Genomic DNA, 21,143 nt, shown 5'->3' with positions numbered 1-21,143 from the left:
GACACATTCCCAAATTAGGATGATAGAGCTAAAGGTGTAACTCAGTGGTAGAGCTCTTTGCTTGTCAAATGTGTATGAGGTCTTGGGTTCAGTCCCTAGCATCTCACTCTCCTTCCTGCCTTCCCCCCAAAAGAGGGAAACTCTTCATTATCTATGTTAAATTTGAATGCTCTAAAATAGGCATTAACTTTTCTAGCCAAGTTTCTGTGAACTTTATTTGTTTATTGTTTGTTTGTTTGTTTAAAAGAAGGTCCCATAAAAGCCAGGCTGGTCCCAAACTCACGATGTAGCCAAAGATGGCCTTGAACTCCTGATCCTCATCCTCTACCTCTTGAGTGCTAAGATTATAGCTGTATGGAGACAGGGTCTGACTATGCAGCCCTGGCTGACCTGGAACACACTGTGTAGACCAGGCTGGTCTTGAACTCACAGAAATCTGCCTGCCTCTGCCTCCTAAGTGATGGAGTTAAAGGTGTGCACCACCACCGTCCTTTTTAAAATATTTTTATTACGTGGTATACATGGCACATGCACACTCCTGTGCAGATGGCCAAAGAGGCTAAAAGAGAGTATCAAGTTAGCTGGAGCTGGCATCACAGGTGGTTGTGACATGAATGCTAGGACCCAAATGGGTCCTCTGGAAGGGCAGGAAGTACTCCTAACTACTGAGTCAGCTCTCCAGCCCCACTAATTTTGATTTTAAAGTCAGACACATTAAATATTGATTATCATGAAATTAGGAGAAGAAAGTGTGTGTGTGTGTGTGTGTGTGTGTGTGTGTGTGTGTGTGTGTGTGTGAATGAATGTGCATGCATATGTTAATAATGCAAGTGTGTGTACACATTTGTGTATACAAATGCAAATGTGTGAATGCCAGGGGGAATGCAAGCCAGTGTGCAGATGTGGAAGCCAAAGGGCAGCCTCTGGTGTTATCCAGTCCTTGCCTTCCTCCTTGTTGGAGACAAGTTGTCCTTGTTGGATGCTGCATGTTCCAGGATCACTAGCTCATGAGCTTCCAGGCAGTCTCCTGTCTCCACTTTTATCTTGTAGTAGGAGAACTAGTGTGTTACTTTCCTGTTGCTGTGAAGAGATTCCATTACCAAGGGAACTTATAGAAGAAAGAGTTTATTTGGGCTTACAATTTCAGAATGTTAGAGTCCATGACCATTACATCGAGGAGCATGGCAGCACGCAGGCAGGAATGCATAGTGCCAAGGCAGTAGCTAAGAGCTTTCATCCTTGTCTGCAAGTAAGAGACAGAGAGAAAGCTAACTAGGAATGGGCTAGATTTTTGAAACCTCAAAGCCCACCCCCTTGACACCTCCTCCAACAACGCCACACCTCCTAATCCTTCCTGAACAGTTCCACCAGCTGGGGACCTCATTTAAATATACGAGCCTCTGGGGGCTTTTTTCATTTAGACCACCACAATTAGGATCACAGATATGTGCTGTTGTACCTGGCTTTTTTTTTTTTTTTTTCTTTTTCGAGACAGGGTTTCTCTGTGTAGCTTTGCGCCTTTCCTGGAGCTCACTTGGTAGCCCAGGCTGGCCTCGAACTCACAAAGATCCGCCTGGCTCTGCCTCCCAAGTGCTGGGATTAAAGGCGTGCGCCACCACGCCCAGCTGTACCTGGCTTTGCATGGCTTCTGGGGATTGGCTGCTTAGCCCCACACCTGCACAGGAAACACTACTCACTGAACCATCTCTCCAGCCTAAGAAGTGGTTCTTTTTTTTTCTCTAAAAATTCATGTATTTTTTTATGTGTATAGCTATTTTGCCTGCATGTATATCTGTGAGCATGTGCATGCGGTGCCTGCAGAGTCCAGAAGAGGGCATTAAATCCTCTAGAACTGGAGTTACCAATAGTTGTGAGCTGCCATGTTGACTGCTGAGAATCAAACCAGAGTCTTATGGAAGAACAACCAGTGCTCTTAACCACTGAACTATCTCTTTAGTCCCAAGAAGTGGTTCTTAAATTTAGGTGGTTCTTTAAATTCTTAAATGAAGTTTTCTCGTTAGTTGAGAGATGAAACCTTAAGTCATTGAAGCCACTAAACATGGTAAGTGTCTTAGTTAGGGCTTCTGTTGCTGTGAAGAGACACCTTGACCATGACAACTCTTATAAAGGAAAACATTTAATTGGGTGGCTTACAGATTCAGAGGTTTAGTCCATTATCTTCATGGCTGGGGAAGGAGCTACTTCTTGATCTGAAGTCAACAGGAAGTGGACTGAATTAGGCCTAACTTGAGCATAGGAGACCTCAAATCCCCCCCACAGTGACACATTTCCTCCAACAGGGCCACACCTACTTCAACAAGGCCACACCTCCTAATAGTGCCACTCCCTATGAGCTTAATGGGCAATTACATTCAAACTACCACAATAAGTTGACTTTTACTTCAAAATTATTTACCTTCTGTGTATTGCTTTATACTTAAGAAAATTTGATTTGATTTGGAGTATAGCTATCATCTTGGTTCTTTTTATGAAAAAACTGAAAAACTTTCATTTAAATTCATTAGACCCTTCTTAGTATTTCATTGAGACAGACCACTAATCAAAGTGGTCTCGCAATAGATCATAGTGAAAATAACGTACTTAACTCAATAAGCTTAAGCAAGTCACATTACTTACATGAGTTTCAGCTCCTGATTTTAAAAATAAGGATAACCCAGGTGTGTGGTGCACACCTTTAATCTCAACTCAGGAGGCAGGTGAATCTCTGTGTGTTTGAGGCTAGCCTGGTCTACATAGTTGTTTTTTTTTTTATTTTTTTTATTTTTTATTTTTTTTAAAGATTTATTTATTTACTATGTATACAGTGCTGTGTCTGCATGACCAGAAGAGGGCACCAGATCTCATTACAGATGGTTGTGAGCCACCATGTGGTTGCTGGGAATTGAACTCAGAACCTGGGGAAGAACAGCCAGTGCTCTTAACCTTTGAGCCATCTCTCCAGCCCAACATAGAGAGTTTTAGGACAGGCAAGGCTACATAGAGATCCTGTCTCAAAAACAAACAAACAAAAAAGGCTGGTAGTATAACTTTGATTTCCATCTTTCTTTAAAGTAACTGTTAAACTACTTTTCTCCTCCTAGTTCTCTTACTTCTATATAATTTAAAGCTACTTTATACCGAGTATTAGAGTAGTGGTAAAATAAACACTTGATAAACAGCCTTCCTAGAGGGCCATTTGAAAGTATGTATAAAAAAGAACCTTAAGGACAGAACCAGGGAGATGTCTTAGTGGGCAAAACCCTAGTGTTAAAGAGTAGAAGCAACCCAAATGTTAAAGTAAGGGGTTAGTGAGATGAACATTCATCTGACAGATGTGCAGGGGTGATCATGTAGCTCCTTGGTAGAGCACATGTTCTATTTGAAAATTCATTACTGTGGTGGTGGCCAGTGTGAGATAGTTTTGCCATGTAAGTTTAGCCCAGGCTGGCCTCAAACTTGTGGCAGTCCTCCTGCCTCAGTGCTAGGATTACAGGCTGAGCCACATGCCTACCTTTGAAAATTAATTAATTTTTGGTTTTTTGAGACAGGATTTCTCTGTGTAGCCTTGGTTGTCCTGGACCTTGCTTTGTAGCCCAGGCTGGCCTCAAACTCACAAAGATCTGCCTGCCTCTGCCTCTCACGTGCTGGGATTAAAGGAGTGCATCATCACTGCCTGGCAAAAACTAATTCTTTTAAGACTATAGTTTATTGTTTCCTTTTTCAAATAATTGTATCTCAGAACTTCGTATTTAGCATTGTCCACATAATCCAGTAAATTTTATTTTGAACTTTGTATTTTAACTTACAGACGATAACATGTTCTACCCATACAGCCTAATTAAAATATTAGCATGTCACATGAGAACACAGACAAAAGCTCCAAGTTTCCAGTCTAGCTAGGAACACAGACCTGACTATCTATGAATCTGCCTAAGAGAGAATGGCTTAGGTAAGGCAGATCTTGTGTTGGGGAAAGCTTAAAAGACCAAAGCATAAAAGACCAGAAATAAAACACAAGCACAAAAAAAATTAACTTGAGTCACTTTAGATGATTAGTCTCAGATATAAATGGCGCTCACAAAAAGTGGGTCGGCCACTCATGCTGCAGCCTGTATAAATACTGACTTTCTGGGGCTAGAGAGGTGGCTCAGCAGTTCAGAGCACTTGCCAGAAGACATGGGTTGGCTTCCTAGCACCCACTTCCTAGCTCACAATTGCCTGTAACTCCGTGTCCATGGGGACCCAGTGCCATCTTCTGACCTTCACTGTCATACATATAACATGATGCCCATAGATAGACCACACTCAGGTGCACATGTGCGCGTGCACATACACAGATAAGTAAGTAAATAGTTTAATGCTAACTTCCATGTCCCATCATAGAATGTTCCATAATGAGAGCATGCAGAGGGAAGTCCTCTATGCATGCTCAGTGATACTTGTGATCCGGATATGGGAAAACTGTTGCAAGCGGAATTGATGTTTCAGCATAGTGCTTCTCTGAATGTTGCTTGTTTGTTTGGGAAGGGGAATAGCTTAAAGGAAAATGAAAGTTATACTGAAGGAGCTTTAAAAAGGGGGTGTATTTTCAGCATTTCTCATTTTCACTTGTAACCTAATCTAGTACTAGGGAAATAGGCAGAATAAACTGTTAGTATGTTAGATAAGCTAAGGTGCACTGATTGAATCTGGACTATGATTCTAATACAGAACAAGGCATGTCAGTTAGAACTGGAAGGATCTAGGGAGAATGAAATAGTCGATAAGTTAATTTGTAAGATTACAGGCAATTTTAATTTATATTATATATGATGAATTAAAATTAGAAAAGAAGCTTAAAATTTGAGCTTCTCAAATATTGAATGTCATATGATGGTCTTCTGATCACTAATATTTTCCTTTATATTCCCATATTAAACATAATTTCAAAATAATTGGAATAGCTAAAGAGAGCTTAGTTACTAGTGTGCTGTAAAGGCCGTGTTCATGATGAGAAATGGGTAGCAGACTGAACTAATTCTTGCCTCAGTCTTTATAGAAATATGGTGTTAGGGAAATTTCCATTTGCAGTTTTTCCTTCCAGATTGACAAGATATAAGTACAAGAAAAGTACAAATAAAAACATAGGGATTTTGAATCTTTATATCATGTACACTAAGAGTGTCTGAAGGCACTGAACTCTGATTAAATGAAGACAAAAATAGACCAGTACATTTTACCATCTGTGCCACTGTTACATGAGCTAATGCAAGTTCCCAATGTAGTCAGGCATGACTAGATTAATGCCAGTCCTTGAGAAGCTGAGGCAGGAAGATTGAACTACATAGTGAGATTCAGTGAGAAGTCCTGATCTAAATTATATGCACCGTCAAGATTGAGAACTATCTGCTTAAACGGAAGAATAATTGAGATTCAACAGGATAGTGCTTATTTCTGTTTGCTTAAATTGTGAAACTTATAAAAGTCGTAAATTTTTGTCCTAAGGAAGTAATAATGGATATGTTGTTAAAGGACAAAAAATGGCTGACTATCTAATGGAAAGGTATAAATGAGTAAGTATAAACATTGTTACCATGGCATACTTAACTGTGCAGCAATAAAATGATAGGAAGACACTTGGCTTGGTGGTGCATACTTCTGATCTCTGTACTTAAGAGAGAATCAGATTTCAACCAGGGATGTACAGTGAGACCTGTCTCAATAATTAAATAAGATGATAGGAAAATTCCTTAGTGATATGGATGTTGTTTACAACATTTGGTCAAATAAAAAGACCAGTTATAACACATTAAGACCAGAGCTCAGTGGTGGAGGCTTTGTTTACAATGCACGAGGCTCTGGATTTGAGCTCCAGCAGCACAACACTTTATCAATTAATTAATTAATTAATTAAGCAGTAGTTAGACTTGTGTTTCTCTTTATCTCTAGGTAGACTTGGAGTGAAGCACATAATTTAGAAAAGGTATTGGAAGGAAGTAGACCAAAATATTCAAAGTGCTTTTATTTGACTGGTAGGATTACCTACGATACTTTGCCCCATGTTTTTACTTATCTGTATCTCCAACAGTGAAAGTAAATCACTTTTCAAATTTTTTAATGAACATTGTTTTAGAAGAATTAAAATTATACATAGGGGATTGGGTATTTTAAATCATGTTGCTCCATTAACAACGTCTTCAAAGTCCAACCTGAGTTTAACACTAGCACTTAATGAAAGCTAATAGGAACTCTTAAAAGCTTCTCAAAAACAAAATCAAAACACTGTTGTATCAAATAGGAAAGCAAACAATGGCAGTGTATTCTGAATTTGAATGCAGTAAAAAAATAAACTGACCAATTTCCTAATCCACTTGCTGATTCAAGCTAAAAACGTCTTTTCATTTAAGAAAAAAAAAAAAAATCACCTATTGAATAATGTCCTGCCAGTGAATAGAGATTATTTTTGCAATAAGGCAATTTCAGTGGATGTGGTTATCATGGGATAATCACACCCCTGGGGTACAGCCTTGTGCCTGTAATCTCCCAGGAGTGTAATTATTTCATGATAACCACACCCCCTGGTGTTACATTATTTCTATTATGAAATTCTTAGTATAGTGTATAAAGTAACTTACTTTGATCACTGGAAACTGCAAGGTGCTGTTAGACTATTCCAGCTGTGAGGTTTACAGAGACCAGCTATAAGATTTACTTCTCCTTTACAGAGTTAAATTAGGCAATCAAAATGCTTCTTTGGGCTAAGCTGGTTTAGAATATCTTTTCTGCTGATAAGATCATCTTAAGTTTGTAAGTTTCTATCCACTCCAGACACATCAAAATTACCTCCAAAACTTGTAAGCTTCAACCGTGAATGAATTTTTATAGAATAGCTTTCCTACAGTATAATTAAATGGCAGCCCACATGTCTTTTCTATACTGGGTAGCTTTTTTTTTTTTTTCTTTCTAACAATGTGTCATGTGGCCCAAGCCTGGCTTTACCTCAATATGTAGCCAAGGATTTCCTTGAACTCTGATCCTTCTGCTTCCACCTCCTGAGTGCTGGGATTATAGGCTGGTGTATGCAGTTCTAAGGATCAAACTCAGGGCTTCATGCATACTGGGAAACACTGTACCATCTGAAGTTGTATCCCTAGCCCTGTCACCTTTATTTTTACTACTGACTCTTAACTTTTAATGAATATTACAATTAAACTTCTTTTGACAAAATAGAGTGGAAAATTTAAAAAGTTTTTTCATCAACTTTGTTGAGCTGTAATTTCAAATGAACAATTCAATTCTGTGGGTTTGTCTATGTAGTCTTGATGCCCCAGAACTTCTCTGTAGACTAGGCTGGCCTCAAACTCACAAAGATCTGCCTGCTCTGCCTCCTGAGCACTGGGATTAAAGTCATGCACCACCACCACCACCTGGCCTCAGTTCTGCAGTTTTTAATTCATTTGCAGAGTTGTATGTCCATAGCAGTCAATTTTAGGACATTTTTACCACCCCAAAAAGAAACTCCTCACCCTTGAGCTTTCATTCACTGATTAGTTCCAAGGGGAAGGCAGGCGCTGATCTATTTACATCTGTAGATTTGCTGTTTGGGCTATTCTCCTCTTCCATGGAATAGTGTCCTGTTATGATAAAACACTTACACAGCAATGTGAATTGTTGTGTAATAAACCTTCTGACCCACCAAGAAACAAATTAATATGTAGTTATCTAAAAAACAATGTGCCAAGTTGTTTTCATGAAATAAAAAGTGAAACTCTATTTCCTAAATGCTTCCTTTTCCTGGATGAGATTTCTCATATCCGTGCTTGTTTGGCTTCAGCCTTCTGTCTCGAAGACACTGATGCCAGCCCTCAGCAGCCCCTGTGTAGATGGTGGACTTGAGTTGCTGAAGCACTTTGAGTGGTTAATGACAACCTGCTTCAGCCTGCTTCTTAGCCAGCCGTCACCCACCCTTTAATATTAGCCCTTCTCCAATACAGGAAGCACTTGAACCAGTCCTAAAGCTCTGATAATGCCAGTTGTTGGTTTTCGGTATTATGGATCAAAAAAATGCACCATTTAGAAACATTCAACTTCATTATTTTTGTAAATGTTGTAAATGATCATATGGTTTTTCCTTTTTAGCCTGATAACATGATTTGTGGTTACATTAATTGAGTTCGTACATTTGGTTTTTTGACAGACTGGATTCAGAACTTATTTTGGAGTGCTGACTAATCTCAAATTTTGGATTCTCTTGCCTTAGCTCCCAAGTGCTGGGATTACAGGTGCAAGCCACCACACACAGCTGTATGAATTGATTTTCAGATGTTGAACCAGCCTTGCATATCTTATTGCGATATAAGTTGTTTTTATACATTATTGGAATCAATTTGCTAATACATCGTTAAGAATTTCTACATCTGTGTTCATGAGAGATACTGGCCTGCAGTTTTTCTATCCTTTTATATTCTCTTTAGATGCTTGATAGATTTAGCTAGTAAATTCATCTGGGCCTGAAGCTTTCTAAAGTCAAAGGTCATTATTATTGATTATTAAATTTCTTTAATTGCGGGAATGTTTTAGTAAAACTCGAAGACACACGTTCCGTTATTCCCTTTCTAACACCTGGGGTCTGTAGTGATGTCTCTTCTCTCTTTCCTGTGGTTAGTCCTGTGCCCCTCTCTTCTCCATATCTGGCTGATGCATTTGCAGTTTTGTGGTCTTTGAAGAGAAGTAGTTTTCAGGGTGGGGAATTTTTCTCTCCTGTTCTCCATTTTATTTCTTCTTGGGTTTAATTTATTGTTCTTTCAGGTAAGATTTGGTGTTGGTTTGGGAGTGGGCTTTCTTTGAAATGCCTTAACACATGCTAGTCAACATTACTATTGAGCTATACCTCTAGCCCCAGAATTGATGTTAACATGTTTTACTGCATCCATTCATTTTGTGTGTGTGAGTGTGCACATATGTGGAGGTCAGAGGCCAAGTTTGGAGAGTCAGTCTGTCTCCTACTATGTGCATCCTGGGGTCAACCTGAGTCATTAGGCTGCAAGGGCCTTTACCCACTCAGCAATCCCACCACCTCCTAGAATTAAATCTTTCTTATTTTCTGGAATGTCCATTAACTACTGTAATTATCTCTCTAAGTATGTGTTTTACTGTCTCCTATGATTTTTGATACATTTTATTTTAGTGGTTTGGGTCTTTTTTGCTTTTGTTTGTTTGTTTTTCTATTTAGTGATTTCTGGCACTAACCACCCAAAGTTAGGTCAGAACTTCTCAAAAAGACTGCCTTGATCTAAGAGAGCAGCTGCTACATGGTCAGGCATTCCCAGACTACTCACCAAAACCCCTGCAAATCAGGGCTTCCTCCAGCAGCCCAGGGCTATGGACTCCTAGAACTCAGGAAAGCACTGTTCTTAAGCTTATAGTTTTATAGCCGAAAGAAAGGCTCCAGAGCAGGAGCAGCAACAGAAGAGCCACCTAGAACAAGGCTCAAGGACAGGCATGAGACTTCCTCAGAAAGTCAACCACTGTGTCCTCCTATACACTGATGGGAACAATGTGCTCCCGTGTGATTGACCAGGGAAGCTTACTTAAACTGCTGAGAGTTCTTATTGATGCTTTAATAGCATAGATTAGATCCTGTACCATGATTGGACTCAGTCTTCAGCCCCTCCATCCTTCCCAGAGCTCTGTTAGCACCAGGCTCAAAGCCCAGCCCTCTGATCACATGGTTTGTCTTTTTGACATGTCCAGCTGCTGTGCTTAACCATTTCTTTAACCTGAGCTATCCTGGTTCATTGTTGGTTACCCTAATAACATAAACTTCCTGTCAGCTATGGTTGGTTAGCAGGCTGGTTGTTCTCTTTATATTATTATTTGTGGAGTTCTATCTCTCCTTCCACATTTATGTGGGCTCCACTGGTCAAACTCAGATTGTCAAGCTTGCATAGCAAGTTGCCCCCACTGAACATCTCACCAGCCCAGGTATATATTTTTTCTATATTTAACACTTGACAAATTTCAAATATGGAGACACTCTCTCCAACTGGAGTGAAAAACCAGCCACATTCTTTTAGTAAACAGCTGCTATGTTTTTATTTCCTTAATTCAGAATACATTTTTAGTCTTTCCTGACACCTCCTTGCTGTGTGTTATTTAGAAGTGTGTTTCTCCATCTCCAACTATTGTGAGATATTCTAGCAAATTTTTGGTTTAAATCTGTGATCTGAGATCATGCCCTGTACAATTTCCATTCTTTCTCATTTGTTTAGCTGTGTGGTCCAGAATGTTTACTATTTGGTGAATACTATATATTAGTGTGAGAAAAGCATATATTTCAAGTATTAGTTTTCCCTCAAATATTTTGATACTCTGCCATTAGGTATGTACACATTTCAGATTATTGGATATTTTTGGAGAATTGCCCCTTTACCATTATAATGCCTCTCTTCATCCTTAATAATTGTCCTTGCTGTGGTGGTCTGAATGAGAATGGCCCCCATAGACTCATACTTAGTCATCAGGGAGTTGCACTACTTGAGAAGGATTAGGAGGTGTGGCCTTGGAGGAAGTGTGCCACTCACTGTGACTGGGCTTTGAGGTTTCAAAAGCCCAAGGCAGGCCCAGTGTCTTTCTTCCTGCTGCCTGTGGAGCTGGATGTAGAACTCCAAGCTACTTCTTGAGGACCATGTCTGCCTGTGTGCTGCCATGCATCGCCATTATCCATAATGATAATGGACTAAACTTCTGAAACTGTAAGCAAGGCCAAAATAAATGCTTTCTTTTATAAGGGTTGCTGTGGTCATAGTGTCTCTTCACAGCAGTAATAACCCTAACTTAAGACACTTGCTTCGAACTCTGTTAGTGTCAAATTAATGTTAGTATGCTAACTTTTCTGATTACTGTCAATGTAGTATGTCCCTTTCTCCATCCTCTTCTCTGAAGAACTACTTTTAATATTTCCTATAATACAGGTCTAGCTTCCAACAAACTCTTCATTCATTTGTTTGATCTGAGACTTTTGCTTCTTACTTACTTCTGAAACCCTTCATTGGATATTGAATTCTTTATTGGTAGCTTTTTCTTTCAACACTTTAAAATGTCTCTGTCCCCCTCTCCCCTTTCCTCTTCCCATGCTGAAGATGAGACCCAAGGCTTTCTGTGTGCTCAGCTTGTGCTCTGCTGTAGCCACACCCCCAGCCCCCCACTTTCTTCTCCCCTTGCGTGTTTTTTTATTGTAGTTTTTCTGTATTTAGATTTATTTTATTTTATGAATGTCTTGGCTGCACGTGTGTCTGGGCACCACATGTGTGCTTGGTGCCAGCAGAGGTCAGATGATGTGTTGGATCCCCTGGTACTGGCGTTACAGATGGTTAAAAGCCACCATGTGCTAGAAACCAAACCCAGGTCCTCTGCAAGAGCAACACGTGTTAACCTCTGAGCCATCTCTCCAGCCCCTAAGTTATTTTTTAAGTGATTCTTTGAAATTCCACTGATGCCAACAAATGCTTTTTGTTAAGGCCATGTCTGATCCTAATGGAAGATCGAGCTCTCATAATCTCAAAGGGTATTCTGAGTCTCCAGACACTGTCATAGTCTATATATGTGCCTGCACACACCTGGGTTGAGCCCCATGGATCCTCTTGTCTCCATCCTGGTGCTGGAATTACAGGCATTTAGCACCACAACTCAGCTTTTCCCTGAGTACTGGAGGTCTGAGCTCATGTCATAGTGCTCGCTGGAGGCACTTTACTGACTGAGCCCTCTCCCCAGGCTCATAAGTCTCCTTTATGTGACTGTCTCAACTGTTCCATCTACTATTGTCAGCTTCAGTAGAGGAAATTAGCTTGTGCTTGTCTGGGTAAAGAATGAAATTTAGTTGGTCTTGTAAATACTAATTCTTCTACCCAAGTCAAACTTGGGGAAGAATGTGAACCTTCATTGTGTTCCACTTAGAATGCTCTGCTTTTACTCTTTCCTAAACCTCTGAAAGTTTGAAAATGATACTCGGTTAATAGTTTCCTCCTGGAAACTTTTTCTGAACTAGGGACTTTATCTTAATGTTTTTGTATCCCCATTGCCTGTACAGTGTACATGTTTAGCAGATGATAGTTTACTTAGTAAGTGTGTGCCTGGAAAAGCTCCACTAACCATTCAAAACAGCAAAGGTTATCATTTCTTCTAAATATTTTATAATAGAAAGTTTATAATAGAAAGTTGTACTTTTCCTATGAACTGATTTTCTCAAAAATAATACAAGGTTGAAGACAAAAACAAGACTCCTAAAATGTTAGTAAGACAGATCTTAAAATCATTTTCTTTATTGTCTGATGTTCACATTCTCCATGCATCTCTCCCCTTATCGTAAGATATATAATGTATAGATACAGTTAGAGTCTGTAGTGCCAGCATTCAGCAATCACTGTTGACTAGATGTATTGTTATAACTTTGTTTTTCTAAGATAGGGTCTCACTGTATGGTCCTGACTGACCTGGAACTTGCTCTGTAGACCAGGCTGGCCTCGAACTCACAGAGATCCGCCTGCCTCTGCCTCCCGAGTGCTGGGATTAAAGGCATACATCCACATACCCAGCCTCTTACAACTTTTTTAAGTTAAAATGCACTGCTCTTGAGTTTGACAGATATGTGCACTTGCCAACCACATCCTTGACAAGATGGAGACGATAACCTTCGCTCTAGAGATTGCCTGTCTACCCTTTCCAGTTGGCCTCCTCCCATAAACACTAACTTCTAATTCTGTTTTACTTGTTCCTGAACTTCATGGGTAGTATATTCTCCTCCTCTCCCCCAGGCTGACCTCAAATTCACTGTGTAACCATGGATAACCCTGAATTTATCCTGTTGCTTCAGCATCCCAAAATGCTAGGATTACAGACATACACCACCGTGTGTAGCTAGAGTTTTCCTGCCTTGCCCACAGTCAGGACAAATCTCTGTCACCCGCCAGTCCCACAGCCACTCAGACCCAACCAAGTAAACACAGAGACTTATATTGCTTACAAACTGTATGGCCGTGGCAGGCTTCTTGCTAACTGTTCTTATAGCTTAAATTAATCCATTTCCATAAATCTATACCTCTCTGTTAGTCCCGCCTGTACTTCCTGCCTGGCCACTGGCCAATCAGTGTTTTATTTATTGACCAATCAGATTTGACATACAGACCATCCCACAGCAACCGTGCCCAGTTTATGGCATGCTAGGGATCACACCCTACGTGCCAACTGAGTCACATCCCAGTCCTCCATGTGCCATTTTTGAGACTCATGGAGAGCCAGAGCATTTATATTTCTGTAACTAATTTACAGTGAATAGCAAGTTCTGATGCTTCGTGGTCTCTCAACACAGAGGAGTCTCACAGTCCCTGCCGCAGATGAATTAGCTTTATTGTTGTATCACCACTTTCCATGTAAATTAGGTTGGAAACATAAGTAATAAAGATATGATCAAATATGTCATAGACCTTTATATTGATTCTGCAAGACAAGGTTGTTTTTAACAAACAGTAATTTTGATTAGCATACAATAAGGATAGTTTCATATTTTCTTGTCTTTGTATTTTTCAGCCACATAGATGAAAATGAAATGTTTAATTTTCCTTTATGTTCTATGTCTTAATAGAGACCAGTTAGCTGTCTTCAGTATGAAGTTGGGGTAAGGCAATCAGGAGCCTTGTTGTCTCCCGCCTCCACTAAGTTGAACTGGCAGTGTGTCAGGAAAATCCTGAGGATGGCACAGTTTAATACAGTTAGTACAGTTGGGGCTTGCATAACCTTTAGAAAAATCATCCATAGAACATCCCCGTCTTTATAAATAAACATCACCCACACGCTTTATTAATAGCGTTGTTCACTTTTTCCTGGGACTTATGCTACATGTTTCTGCTTCATCCCCTGCTTTTTTTCTTTCCTTTCCTTTCCTTTTCCTTTTCCCTTTCCTTTCCTTTCTTTTCTTTCAATTCCTTAAGTTAGCATACAGAGTAATGGGTTTCATTATGGTATTTTGTAACATGTCATTATACCTTGTTTTTATTCAATCTTTTTCTTTTCTTTTTTTTGAGACAGGGTTTTTCTGTTTAGTCCTGGCTGTTCTGGAATTTGCTTGGTTAGACCAGACTGGCCCCAAACTCAGAGATCCATCTGCCTCTGCCTCCCAAGTGCCTGGATTAAAGGCATGAGTCACCACATCTGTCTTCCATTTTAGTCTTTTTTAAAAACAACTTTTGATAAGCTTTCTAGATATTTTTTTAATATGTATGTGTGAGAGTGCCTGTGTGTATATATGTGTATCACATTCGTGCCTAGTACCCATGGAGACCAGAAGAGAGTTACAAGCCTGTTGAAGCCTCCATGTCATCTGCAAGAGCAGCAAATTTTCTTACCAGCTCAGCCATTTCTCCAGCCCCTCCCTCCATGAGTTTTCTTAAAGGCAAACTTGTTATGGTACAGTAAGGAATTGGATGTAAATATGAGATAGTTCTTGATGATTCCCACTGGCTCTCTCTTTGAATAATGTACTAGTGTCCCTATGTGTCCTTGGAGTGAAGGGACAGACAGTGATTCCCTAGACATACAGTCAGTTTAACCTTAGGAAAGGACAAAAAGACCTCCAGGAGCCTGTCATCCCAGTACTTGGGAGATAGAAGCCAGAGGAGCACGAGTTCCAGGTTATTCTCAAATGCGTACCAGGTTCACGACCAACCTGGGCTACAGGAGGCCTTGTCTCATTGCTCCTGCTCCCTCCCCAAAAAGGTTCTGCTTCGTGGAAATGGTGGTGCTGTGGACCCAGTTAATGTGTTTAACTGGGGGAAGGAAAGAAGGAAAGGCTTCTTTCTCGTGTGTGTGTGTGTGTGTGTGTGTGTGTGTGTGTGTGTGTGTGTGTACGTGTACACAACAATTTCGGATGTCATTCCTTGGGTGCCAGCTACCAGGCCTGGAACTTGCCAAGTAGGCTAGGCTGGCTGGCGAGTGAGCTCCAGTTATCTGCCTATCTCAATCTCCTCAGTACTGGGATTCCAGACAGATGCTACTAGGCCAGGCATTGTGGTGCACGCCTGTCTCAAAAAACAAAATAAACAAACCAAAAAAAAAAGAAAAAAGCAAAACAAAAAACCAAATGCTTGCTAGCACACTTTTTCTTTTACATGGGTTCTGGGATTGAATTCGGGCCCCCATGCTAACTGAGCTATCTCTCTGGCCCAGGAAAGTTTTGTCACACCAGTTTACTCCCCACAGCTCACCACCCTCTCTTCATTCAGTGCCACAAATTATAGACAGAAATGGTCATTTGACTCAGGAGGCTGAATCAGGAATATTCCTGAGCCATATTTGGGATACATACTGAGTTCTGTCTCAAGAAGGAAAAAAAGAAAAGCTTTCTTGGAAAGGAATGCTGAACTGCTGTGAACTGAGTGAAGGTAGCCCGTGCTAGTGGTGAAGTAGAGGTGTATGCCTTCCGCATTTGTCAGGGGCTGCTGTCCCCTGACTGCTTCAGATGGGCGGCCTTTCCTCGTGAAGCCCCTTTACTTTCTATTGTCAGGTTTTGTGTTTGGCTTTTTGAGACAGGGTCTTTCTTGGGTTACTCGGGCTAGCCACTAACTGTGTAGCTAAGGGAGACCTTGAACTCTGTCTCCACTTCTTGCATACTGGGATTTAAGGCATGTGTCATGCATGCATCCAGCTGAAAACTTCTGAGTCTCTGTGTGACTCTCTAATGTAATACCTGTTTTACTGTAGAGCACTTTACCTCCCATTGATTTTTGTCTTTCTAAAAAATAACAACCTTTAGTAAGCAGATTAAGCCCTTTGCAAATGTAATCTGTACAACATATTTCTCTTCAACATATTTCACTTTCTGGGATTTCTTCTCTGAGATGCAGTTACATGAGTAGTTTTCCTAGGAGAAAAGTTTGTCTCTAGTCAGGACACAAACTAAAAACCATCATCAAAATCAGGATTTTGACACAGTCTGTATCACAGTTAAGAAAGTCTGAGACTAAGGAATGTGTAGAGCAGTTGCTCAGTGGACTGGCTTTCCTGCTGTGGAGGAGGCCAAACCCAGTTGGCTTAGATGCCCTGAAGCCCTCACAGACACGTTTCAGGACAGATTCCTAGACTGTAAATGCAGTTCAGTTGGCAGGACTTGCTCAGCACGCGGAAGCCCTGGGTTTGCTTGTGACAGGTGGCTGTGCGTGCTTGTAATCCCAGCTCTCAGGAGCTGGAGGTATGGAGATCAGAAGTCCAAGGTCATCCTTGGCTACATGAGACCTGGTCTTGAAAATAAATAAACAGCACAATTGGCCTTTTGAAAAATTCTTCAGTGAATTCTGGCATTGTAAATTTATGAAAAAAAAAAAAAAAACAAAAACAAGCATTCCTATGACCCATATCCAGCTGTAATTTACCAGACATTAAAAGGTGCTTATTTTGTGTTTGAACATGTGCAGTCTCTTTTATTGAGGTATCTATTTTGCCAGGGGTGATATCTCACAACTTTGCTGCCTGTTCAGTATCCTGAACTGTAGTGTGGATACCCTATCTAGAGAGTGGTCAAGGGAGAGAACTTGTCACATATTTCCTATTTACCAACTTCTATTATAAAGTCCTTTATTTCAGATTTGGATTAGTTTGCACATTTAGCATATTCACTCCAATTCTGGTAACAGCTCATGCTTCACTATATTGTGACATCGAGTCATCTTTGGGCTAATCAAATTGGATTTTAACCTGTCAATGTAACTATACAATCTGGACTCTACTGTGTGGTGGGCTGTGGCTCTGCAGTGACCTGGCCCTTGGGATGGTGTATGGATTCTCACAGGATGTCGTCCACAAATAACATTCTGGGCATCTCAATTTGGTTTTCTACTCCTTGTCATCATACCAATTCTAATAGCAGAGTTCATGTGCAGCTGAAGGCTCTTTCACCTAAAAATTTCTAACTATGCAGTCTTATCCACAATAGGTGAGACTCGTAAACAATCCAAGTGCCCACGGATGGCAGGATGAATAACTTGTGAAGTGCTGAAACACTGAACAAGATACAACAATTTCTAAAAAGAATACAGTCTCATGGGCACCGACATGGACGGATCTCACTCACATACTGACAAGGAAGGAACACAGAATATCACACTCTGCAGCTTTCTTTGTTATGCAGTTAAGGAACAAGCAAACCTGTGGTGACAGATGTAAGATCTGTGGTTCCCTGATGTGTGAAACTTATCAGGAAAAGGCAAAAAGAGACAAGAAAGCCTTGGCTGGGGAATGTTGAAGTGTGTATGTGTGGTGTGTGTGTGTGTGTGTGTGTGGTGTGTGTGTAAATTCATCAATATCCTGATTGTAGGCTGTACTCTGTGTGTGTATGTGTTTGGTAAATTCATCAATTTATACATGATTTTTATACATGGCTTGTATACTTACTATTTTTTGGAAATCTCTGGTAATGGTGTATAGCTTACAGCCAACTCCTTTCCTGCTGCGAGGTGTATCACAAGACCTGTTTGCTCAATTATAATTACCTTTCCTGTCTCAGTCTAGTTTGTGCACTCTTTTTTAATTTATGGTACTAAGATAAGGTAACACTTGGCAGTTCAAGAGGGCGCTTCATATGTGTTTTCTGTCAGCATATGATTTCTGAGGTGAGAGGTTTTTTCTCCCAGGCGGCATTGAGGTTTTGAACTACACATTACTAACATGCTATGCCTTCTCCTCGTGAAGCCATCCTCAGACGATCTGAATACGAAGGATTAATCAATCAACAACAGATTTAGAGGTGAGTTGGGGAGAGTAAATATATTCAACAAGGAAGTTAAAATTCTTGGCTAAATATAATCTTATTAAACCTGCTTGTCACATCTTCTAAACCAAGAACTTTAAACCTTGAGCTTTACGTAGGAGATTTAGTAAAATATGGGAAAAAACTTGGCTCTGGATTGGTGAGATATATACAGTGGCAGAGTGGTTGATTAGCAGGTGTGAGGTTCAGTTCCTTGGGCAAAACATGTCCCTGGGCAGATAGAAAGTGATAGGCAGCGATATCCAAATTCAAACAAACGCACAGGATGCAGGGGAAGTGATATAGGGATGATAATGCAAACTTTCAAACAACAGGATTAAACTCCTTAAGGATTGGGTTACCAAGGACTCTTGGGAGTTTTTCTTGTGGACATGAATTTTGGAGACTAGATGGTAAAGTTGTCCTGTCACTGGTTAGAATGTTAAAGGCAAAAACACTTTGTTATGCAGGAGGAGAAACATCAAACATACCAAGTAAGAATTTGGAGCAATGGATGTGAAAGTCTGTTGTAGCTTAAGATACCCTATCCCATACAGGCAAAATACATAGTGATACAAGGACAGAGGAGGATCTATAGTAATAACAGAATTTTTGAAACCTCAGGTTCAAAGCGATTGCCATAGGGATGAGCATTGCAGGCACAGAGTTTCACTCACATGGCCCAACGAGGAGGCTTTAGATGGGGGTAGGGAATGCTCTTCCTCAGCTGTCAGAGGCAGCTGCCTTTCCTTGGTACAAGACTCAATCCTGCTACCTTCCCTCCCCTGTAGCATGAAGTTTTCCTGGGTCCACCTGCTCCACAGGTCAGGTCACAAGCCGTGCCAGACCATAATCGACCCACATATGTAACCCAGGAGGTTAATATTAATTTACAAAACTGCTCCCGAAAAAATAATTGTAATCCATTAGCTCAGCCTCGACAACATGGAGTATTTTAACCTTTAATCATAACATTTAACGAGGCACCCATTTCTGTTATTTCAAATGTCACACATGTTTCGGTGGGCTTTATCCTGTTGTACATTAATGCTATTCCCTGGACGTGCTATAGACTGTGCAAAATCTCCAGACTTCATTTCAGCTTTCCTCCTCCCTCCAGAATTCTTCTTGCTCTGTTTATCCCCGGCTATACATTCGCTGCTGGCTACTGGGCCAATCAGTGTTGTTTTATCCAACCAATCACAGCAGCACCACATTCACAGCAACAAGGCAATGATCCACAGCGGCGCGGCGGCGCCAAATCGATGATCCCAGGGCATGACGCACACACACACACACCACGAGCACATCCACAAAACTACCAGACAGCAACACACCCAAACACCACCCCTCAGGCACACTTGGTGGGACATACACATAGAAAAAAAAAAAACAAATTCATTCCCAGGAGGAAAAAAACAAAAGGACAACAGGAGTGAGACATACAAAAGGCACTTGGTCCCACCGCTCGGCTTAGGATAATTTGATTCCTGTCACACGCAGCATATTAAGAGTCGTGTCCCTTTGTCCAACCCCCACTAGTGGCTGCTGGTCACCAGAGCATGGGTGTGAGTACCCATCACTCACATCAGGAGGTGCTAGGTGGACATACCGGACCAAGACTGGGCCCGGGTCAATTACCACCATGGCATGCTGGGCCCAGTTCACGAAAGCCTCCATCCTTCCGTCCAGTGAAGTCTCGGTAAATACACAGTTAACGGCTTGGCTGGGGAGAAAGGAAGTCATGCCCCTCAGTGATGTGCTGGGATGGCATGTTGCCTCGCTAGATGAGCGTCTGCCAGCCATGCTCACGCAGTCAATCTGATTAAATGTCGTGGCCGCACACTACAAAAATACATGGGGGAGCAGGAGGGACACTGGTAGGGAAGAAGGGGGTTCTGTGGGAGGAAAGGACAAGAAGAGGGTAATGGGTGGGGATATGGTCAAAGTGTGCTCTGTGTGTATATGAAATTATGAAAGAATACAGACATTAAAAAGAAAAGTTATGATGCCTGTCATGCATTACTTTTGAAGTGAGAAACTAGCTTTAAAAAAATTGCATAAGTAGAGACCTAAGTGGCAAGAAATATCCATCGTTAGTCCGTGAAGCAGGGACGTGATCACCCCTTTGGCTGTGGACGGCAGGGTGAAGAACGTAGGCTGAGGTGAACAGGTGACACTGGACAGTACCGGGTCACGCTTCAGAATAGGCTCACATCCAAATGAGATGCTTGAAACAGCCAATCAAAGCCTGGGTGAAATCCAGCGTGCTTAGGAACGAGGCTGCATATCTGGTTCATGTTGGTTGGAGACTAGGTGGACAATACAATACTACATAAAAGTAACATAAGAAAAGAACCAAGGGTTTCCAAATTAGAAACCAGGCTTCAGTGATGGTGTGCAGTTTCAAAAGGGTTTCCAACACTGAAGTGGATTAGCAACAGTATGACACAAACAGATGTGTCAGTCAAGAGCTAGAAGATGAATTTGTATTATTGTCTATACTATGTTCTGCTCAGAGTATTTAGAAGTACTGTCCCCCCACTACTCACAAAATAAAGAGATGTAATTAAAACGAAAGCATCAACAACCTATTTCAATGAGTAATTTCAAAGGATTATTATAATGAGATCTGACCACCACCACACTTACTAATAAATGGTCAAAACAGGGTGTTCAGGGCATGCAGATGTTGCTCAGAAGTAGGGTGCATGCTTGGCACCAAGACAACATGAATGCACCCCAAAGAAATAAAACTAACAAGGAGGCATTACAGTTGAGAGCATGGCTCAATTTGGTTATAAGAGGACCAGCTTGCTTTCAAGGACGACACAGGTATCACATCCTCAAACCACCCTGTCTTGAAAAACCCACTCATGACAATCACAAACAGACAGCTGTAAAACTCCAGTATCTAAGGAAGAACTGACACCCTCCTTCCTGGTGACACCCCCCAGGCAATTCAAGTGCACATCACGTAGAGTATAGACAAACACAATTAGGACATGACAAAACATTCCATATATATATAAAATAAAATTTAATTAAATAATGACATTAATTAAAACACCAGAGTTTAACTACCATTTAAACACCTTCCCAATGTGTTATCTAATTTTGGGATCTGAAGAGAGAACTAGGGTTATAGAGTGCCTGTTATAACAAATGATGGAGACCAATGTCTCTCTTACCATCCACAGGATATATATTATTTATATCTAGTATATATATCGTCAATAGCCATGAAAGTGCGCTGGATGGCTAATTGATATAACGATTTGTCAGGCATGCCACTGTGAACACTGTGAAGCTCGTGCTAAAACAGGAATGTTTGTTTCATAGTCTTAGCATCTGCCACACAGGAAGACGA

General features: G+C 40.8%; 1 protein-coding gene across 1 annotated transcript in view; it reads left to right on the top strand.

Annotated features, from left to right (window-relative positions):
• The window catches only part of Cir1 (corepressor interacting with RBPJ, CIR1), a 38,459-nt gene that overhangs the window by 9,193 nt on the left and 8,123 nt on the right, over positions 1–21,143 (top strand).

Source organism: Peromyscus leucopus, chromosome 4 (assembly GCF_004664715.2).
Source record: "Peromyscus leucopus breed LL Stock chromosome 4, UCI_PerLeu_2.1, whole genome shotgun sequence".
NCBI classification, from domain to species: Eukaryota; Metazoa; Chordata; class Mammalia; order Rodentia; family Cricetidae; genus Peromyscus; species Peromyscus leucopus.
The sequence above is the reverse complement of the archived record's forward strand: the minus strand, read 5'-3'. Positions and strand labels throughout refer to the sequence as shown.